This window comes from Biomphalaria glabrata, chromosome 6 (assembly GCF_947242115.1).
Source record: "Biomphalaria glabrata chromosome 6, xgBioGlab47.1, whole genome shotgun sequence".
Lineage (NCBI taxonomy): Eukaryota > Metazoa > Mollusca > Gastropoda > Planorbidae > Biomphalaria > Biomphalaria glabrata.
Window position 1 is genome coordinate 50,736,627 of NC_074716.1, and position 7,390 is coordinate 50,744,016.

At 38.1% G+C, this 7,390-nt stretch overlaps 1 non-coding gene across 1 annotated transcript; it reads left to right on the top strand.

Annotated features, from left to right (window-relative positions):
• Positions 1-740: 740 nt before the first annotated feature.
• On the top strand, positions 741-814 carry Trnan-guu (transfer RNA asparagine (anticodon GUU)). The gene has a single exon. It is a non-coding gene; the product is annotated as a tRNA-Asn (tRNA).
• The last annotated feature ends 6,576 nt before the right edge of the window (positions 815-7,390 follow it).

Here is a 7,390-nt window from a genome sequence, read left to right on the forward strand (position 1 = left end):
CTTATCCATCCATCCATCCATCCATCCATCCATCTATCTATCTATCTATCTATCTATCTATCTATCTATCTATCTATCTATCTATCTATCTATCTATCTGTCTGTCTGTCTTTTTTTGTCTGTCTGTCTGTCTGTCTATCTACCTATCCATCTATCTATCTATCTATCTATCTATCTATCTATCTATCTGTCTGTCTGTCTGTCTGTCTGTCTTTTTTTGTCTGTCTGTCTGTCTGTCTATCTACCTATCCATCCATCCATCCATCTATCTATATATCTATCTATCTATCTAATGTTAAGGTTAAATAAAATTTCTTTTAATAAAAAAATAATAAACCCCAATGCTTTGTTGGATTTTTAAATAGTTTCATCAATATGGGGAGTCCATGACAGTTTCTCATTTATTATAACACCTAGGTTTTAAGTCTGTGCTACTGGCTTACCATGAGATGCGCCTTTCTATATAGCCTAGTCACGACTGAAAAAGGGGTGAGTGTGGGAAGGGTTAGGAGAAGGAGGAAGGGTTATCGCGTTTAAATCGCCCGCAATTTGGCGATTTCTTTGACGTTATGAAGTAATGTAACGATAGAGCCTAAATACAGACTAAAAATAGAGCGCTGGCTATAGGTTTGAGATTAATATCAGCGTCACGTGTCGCTAACATGTTGGCCTTCGAACATACATACCATTAAATAAGAAAAAAAAATCTTAAGATAGATTTAATACCGACAAAGATGTGTGTCTCTGTGGCGCAATCGGTTAGCGCGTTCGGCTGTTAACCGAAAGGTTGGTGGTTCAAGCCCACCCAGGGACGAATAATTTTTTTTAAATTCATGATTTTCTTTTTTTTTTTTTTCATTTAAAAGAAAAATACCACATTTCTGAAAATTTCTTTATGCGTTTTAAAAGATGTATTATTAGGAGTCTATCATTAAAAAAAAAATATTCCCTCAAAGTTTTATTTTTTTTAACTCCATTCATCGAGGTAGTCTACAAAATCTTTTGGTTTTAAAGGTTAGCAATTGTTTTACAAAACAATTTAAAACAATTTAAAACGAACAAGACATTTGAATCCAAAGGCTCAGTACAGTTTCTGTATATCTTTTTGCAATAAACGGGACACGGATGTCGGCCCCCTCTGTGGAACGACGTGGCGGACTTTTTGGACTGGCTCTATCCCCACCCCGAGTGAGATAAAAAAAAAATCACCAAAGGTAGCCCGGAGGGGCCTTGTTTGCTTCCCGTTCTTAGCCTATCTAGTTCCACTACTAGACGTTTCCACGCCACGATAAGGCGACGGGGGGCTGCATCCTCCGGTTCCAGTCGCCAAATGTCCACACACACTTAAGAGCAATGATTAATTAAATGGACTCGAATGGACTCGAACTGACTGACATGATTTTCTAATTCCTTAATTCGGGCAGATGGAGCTCGTCAGCCTAGTAAGGCAGTTCATCTAGGAGAAGGGTACTCTGACTTCAAATCCCCGCTGCCTTGCGGTACTTAGGCTTCAGGAGACAACCTCGAGGAGAAATCAGGAGTGAAGCCCCTTAGGCGTTGGGAGTATCAGCTATGAAATTCCCTCCGGCAGCTTCTGCAACTGAGTTGGTGCCAAATGCGTTCCTTTGGATTACAGCAAGGTCGAGAGAGGGATCATGACGCATGGGCCACCCATGACCCTTTATCCAAGGCCCAGGAATGCGCCCCGGAGATGAAACTGGTGCTGCTGCAAAGCGGCTAAAAAAAAAAAAAACAAAAAAAAAAAAAATAATTCCTTGTGATATTAACATGCGATAGTATCTCATCTAAACTCATTCCACTTGCGCTGCCTCCGAAGGATCTTGAAAATAAATGGAAAGAAAGAGTGTGCAATACTGGGATCCTCGCGCGAGCAGGAAATCAAATGATGCAAATGGAACTGGATTGAGCAGACCATGTTGGAGATTAAATGACTGTATTCTGAGCTAGAACCCACAAGGGAAGATAAAGGCTGTGAGACCAAAGTAAAAATGGTAAAGAGCAACATGAATAAAAGAAAAGAAAGCAAGGTGGACATGGACCCGAGAGACATTGCCAGTGAGCAGTGTACGAGGGCGAAGTACTGATTCGGCCCTATGCTTCACTTGTACTTTAAAGGGCTAAATCAAGTGAATGCATTAAATATGTGCACTTAAGATATACCTTTTTTTTTATTAAAAAAACAAAACAACATAACTTATCAACTCTGTGTTTATTTATTTGCTTTATATATATATATATATATATATATATATATATATATATATATATTTATTTTATTTTATCAATAGTATTTCAGCTATATTTCTCCAATACAAAGAAAAAAATAAATATTTAAAGCTTTTTTTTTTAAAAGCTAGCACTGCTATAGATATGTTTTAAATTTAATTTTTTTGCTATTAACACACATTTATCTGTAAAGTAGAAATTATACATAAAGCACTGAACCATAATCTTCAAATACAAAAACAAAATTTAATAAAATACTCAGAAAGACACAAAGACAAAGGCACATACCCCGTCCCATATGCTAGGACAAATTTGTACAAATGCTCCTTCTTCCCTAGTGCTATTAGAGCATGGAATGGGTCGCCTGAGCTAGCCAGGAAAACCAGCGACTTGGCAGAATTTAAGTCATTGGTTAATATGCATGACTGAATGCATGATGCGTAGGACGTAATCATCTTCTTTTTTGAAGTAACGTCTGTATTATATAAGATAAGAAGATCATAACATAAATGTTTGATGACATTGATAGTTTGACGAGTCTTGGAATGGTTCTGCTGCAGACGAGCCACATCTTTAACAAAGTTCTCAGAGAGTGATTTTAAAGGGAGACAAAATGAACTTAGTTTCAGCGCAAAATTAAAATAACATAATGTAATAACTTCAGGGAGGCAACTCAACGAGATATGGATGTTTATTTACACGGAGACATGACAAACAAATAGTAACGTCTGCCTTGAGCACAGCTTCTTCATTTTGGCTCTAGATGTCAACATCCTTCCTCGTCTAGTCCAGGGGTCGGCAACCTTTTGAGTCGGAAGAGCCAAAATTACAATTTACCAAATTTCAACGTTTCTAAAGAGCCACAATATTTTTCATTCTTCCGAACATTTCGTTAAGAGTTCTTTAAACTGACGATGGTAGAGTGCCTTTAACAAGATGCTGTTAGAAATCTTGATTAACAAATTCATGATCTTAACTATTTCGTCCGGAAATGTTTGGATTTCTTGTATATTATGCAGTGAAACGTAAAAATTTCATGGTTTAATTTTGCGCCAAAAGAATCTTAGTTGCCCTTTATTTTTTCCTGTCATACTTCTGGCTCCATCAGTTGTTATTGAAACGATTTATTTATATCGATTTTATTGTCTTCAATGTATTTTCGCACGCCATTAGCTGTATCTTTTTCCTCTAGTTTGTCACGAGAGCGGTAGCAATCCTAGAAGTGTTTTTTTTGGACCTTGGGAAGACATATATTTGACAAAAAGCCTACTTGTGCCGTGTCTTTTATGTAGTTAGACTTATCTATATCAAGTGATAAGGCATAAGAAAATTGAATATTTTCCACATTCAAATATGTTACATTTCAAGAGGGTAGCGCTGAAAAGCGAGTAAAATAAATAATATTTGACTATGGAACTAAAGAGCCGCAGCTTGACATCCAAAGAGCGCATGTGGCTCGCGAGCCGCAGGTTGCCGACCCCTGGTCTAGTCACTAATAGTGCGCACCTTCTTTCTGCACTATCTTGGATGGCGGTGTGTATGGCAAGGTTATAACAATAATAACAATAAGGCTTGTCTTCGAGTCCGAAGATTAATGAGAAATGCAGTATTTCCCGTGACTATGCAGCCTAAGATGTGACCTACATATTTTGCCACATTCAGGGCAAGCATAACCATTGTCCGCCGATGGTTGAGTAAGATTTTCTATTCTCCGTCTGCGTCTGTCTTCGGCAGCAGATTTTCTTTTGGTCTCAAATGCGTATCCCGCGGCCTTTGTGAGTAACCTCCAGCTGTCTCGTCCTGAAGCCGCGTGCAACCAGGTTCTCTCTTCTATGTCAGCTAAGGCAAGTTGGCGCCTAAGCTGGTCTTTGAAGCGTTTCCTTGGGAGTTTCTGTTTCACAAACCTTGTTGGCGTCTCTTGATATGTACAACTGAATTTTACATACAAAAAATTAAACATTAATTAAACCAAAAAGTAGTCGCTGCATCTACTTTTGAGAATAATGACGATATTTTTAAAAATCGAATTGTACAATACCGGTACACACTTCAAACAAGCAAAGACCGGAAGTTAACTGCTTTTTTTTTTCTCAAATCTCTTTTAAAAGAATACAAAATAATGTTTTTTAGAACAGCGAAAGTACCCGTACACCTATTTCGAGTTTATTTGTATTTATTTTTAAAGATCCTAGAGCCTCAGTACAAAGTTGATGCAACTGTATTATAAACATGTTAGCAGTTCTCTAATAAGGAAACCATACGGGACTCGTGCCCTGCCCATGCAGCGCAACTGTCCGGCACCGTCGACATAGGTCACGGAGGTCACGAACTGTCGGACCATAATAAGTCCCTCTATACCAGGGGTGGGCTACCTTTTCCTATCGAGGGCCGCATTTAAAAAATTAGGGGTATTGGGGGGGGGGCGCATAAATAAAAATAAATAAATGATTGCCATTTAAAATAATCTTAGTTTACCTTTATCTCTTTAGAATGACGTTTAGAGACAATGTTTCTTTAGCCTCTTCATTATAACTGATAAGAATCAAAAGTTTCAATAATTTCTATAGTTATTTGCCATTTTTTATTGTTAATATATTTGCATTTTTATATATTTGTGTGATGTGTAGGTACACCTAATTTCTTTAGGTGTCCGCGGGTCGCATAAAACACTTCGGCGGGCTGCATGTGGCCCGCGGGCCGTAATTTGCCCACCTTTGCTCTATACCAGTGATGCCCAACCTAATTCAATCTTCGGGCCATTTTAATTTCCAACACTAGTGTCGCGGGCCACATGATGGAAAAGATACAAAAACTGAATGAAGTTGACCTGAAACTATTTTATTTCAAACCCGAGGATCTAGTACTGACATTGAAGTATTGGGAGAGTTGAATTTTCTCTTTACACTTCACAAAATGGCGAAAGTTCTGTTTATATTTTGTTATTCTTGTTTTTTAAAACAGCCACACTTTCTTTATAAAAGCAAACATGTTGGCTAGCAATGGTATCATGTTCTACAAAAAAAAATCCATTCACTTTTCCTAGTAGATTCTAGAGTCCTATTTCATGAACGCACAAATGTTAAATGCCTTGGTAGTAATCAATTAGAAAAAAAAGTGAAGGCCTTAACGTAGGTATAGATACATTTTGAAGAACTTTTTTTTTTTGGGGGGGTTAGGGGGATTTTCTATATATTGTACCGACGTTTCCGCAGGGCCGATGGAAGCAGGTCGCGGGCAGGATCTGGCCCTCGGGCCCTATTTTGGGCATCACTGCTCTAATCAAATGTGAATATTCGTTTGTTATAAATCTCACTGCTCTATTTTGTGTCTGTTCCAGTTTCTTAATGTTTTCTAGAGTTGAGTGGTCCCAAACAGAGGATGCATATGCTATTATTGGCTTAACCAAGGTTAAATAAGCAGGCCTAATAATGCATCGCCTGCGCCTTGCGCCGTTTCTGGAACTCGGGACCATCCAGATCACAGTCCAGAGCGCATACGGCCATACCACACGACCATGCAGACTATAGATCTAGATTTATATCTATGATATCATTCAGTGGCGTAGCAAGGTACCCGTGCGCCCGGGTTCAAGAATGTGTTGATGGGCCCCTCCCCTCTCCCCAACCAGACAAATATTTTATGTGACAAAGAAATTCAGTACTTTGGATGTATCGGAACATTTACTAACAGACATTCCTATGCAAGTTCATGAACACAGCTGACAAAAACAATTTAAAACCATGTTTAAGTACCATTTAGCACAGTGATTATAACGCGCAAGCGGCTGCTTTTGTTGAAACAATAAAAGCCTACCTAAAGGCACTAGCGGATCCAGAACTTTGGAAAGGGGGGGGGGGGCGATTTTTTTCCAAACCCTTACGCCCAGTAAACCCTAACCCTAAGCATAAACGCGCGTTATATATTAGAATGTAAAACCATACACACAAAAACCGCCATGTTGAGGCCTTTCTCTTGACATCTAGTGGATCTGGGGGAGCACTGTAAGCTCTGCCAGTGGGGTCCGGGGCAAAACCCCGACGCAGAAAGCGTTTTCTTGCATTCTTCACTGCAGAAATGCATTCTTCTGACATCTACAGCTCAGTATTCATCCTATTGAAAAAGGACCTTTTGAATAATTTTTTTTTACTTGAAAAATATTCTAATATGAATTTACAGGCCCTTACTACATTGGAAATAGGCCTACAACTGATTAGTTCCTTGAAATGATAAGATATCCCACATTGTTAGATTAAAACTTTGAGGATCACTGCAGAACAAAAATATTCGAAAAATATATTTTTTAAAAAAAGCTCATTTGTAAGTGGTACATTTTGTTCAGTAGGCATGTTTATTACTTTGTTGTGTTAAAGAACTGACATTCAAAGCTCTAAACAAAAAATTTCGGATGTGGGAGGAGAAATTAAATGGAACAATTAGAGTTAATTAGACTCTAGAGTATATTGTCAGTTATAGTCCCAATTTTTTTATACAATAGAAAAGTATCAGTATGAGGAATAGTTGGAAAAAGGTGACTAGGAAAATAATATTTGGGTTCAGAACTCTTCTCAATTGCTACTATATGTAAAAACATGGGTTGATGTTTTAATGTTAATATAAAGTTTGATAAGCTATGACGTTTAGGACATTTTAAGAAAATTTTATTTTTTTTAACCAATTATTTTTACAAAATTGAAGTGTAGGGCAGGCCACAATTGGTCATTAGCCATGGGACCAGGCGATATAAAACCCCTACGCGCCATGCATTGCCGTATTTTTAGAGTTCGGTGGGCCTTCTGCTATTTGAAATATGGGGCCCCATATAAGTCCAGATATTGTAATATTTGTATGTAACTACTAAATATTTCTTACAGGCCCTAAGCTAGAGCTTATGTTGTATTGAAGTAAATCCGGCCCTACCGCCATGGTTGTTACACCATCGGATGTGGGCCCCTAAATGGTCGTGGGCCCGGGTTCATTGAACCCCTTTGCGCCATGGATGCTACGCCACTGATATCATTGCCATTGTCGAAGCAGACTTTCTAGTAATGTAAAAAGGCGAAATTATTTTATACTGTCTGAGATGTAAATCTAATTTCAGCCCTAGATCTAATAACGGGAAATCCAACTTTTTATTGTTATTTAT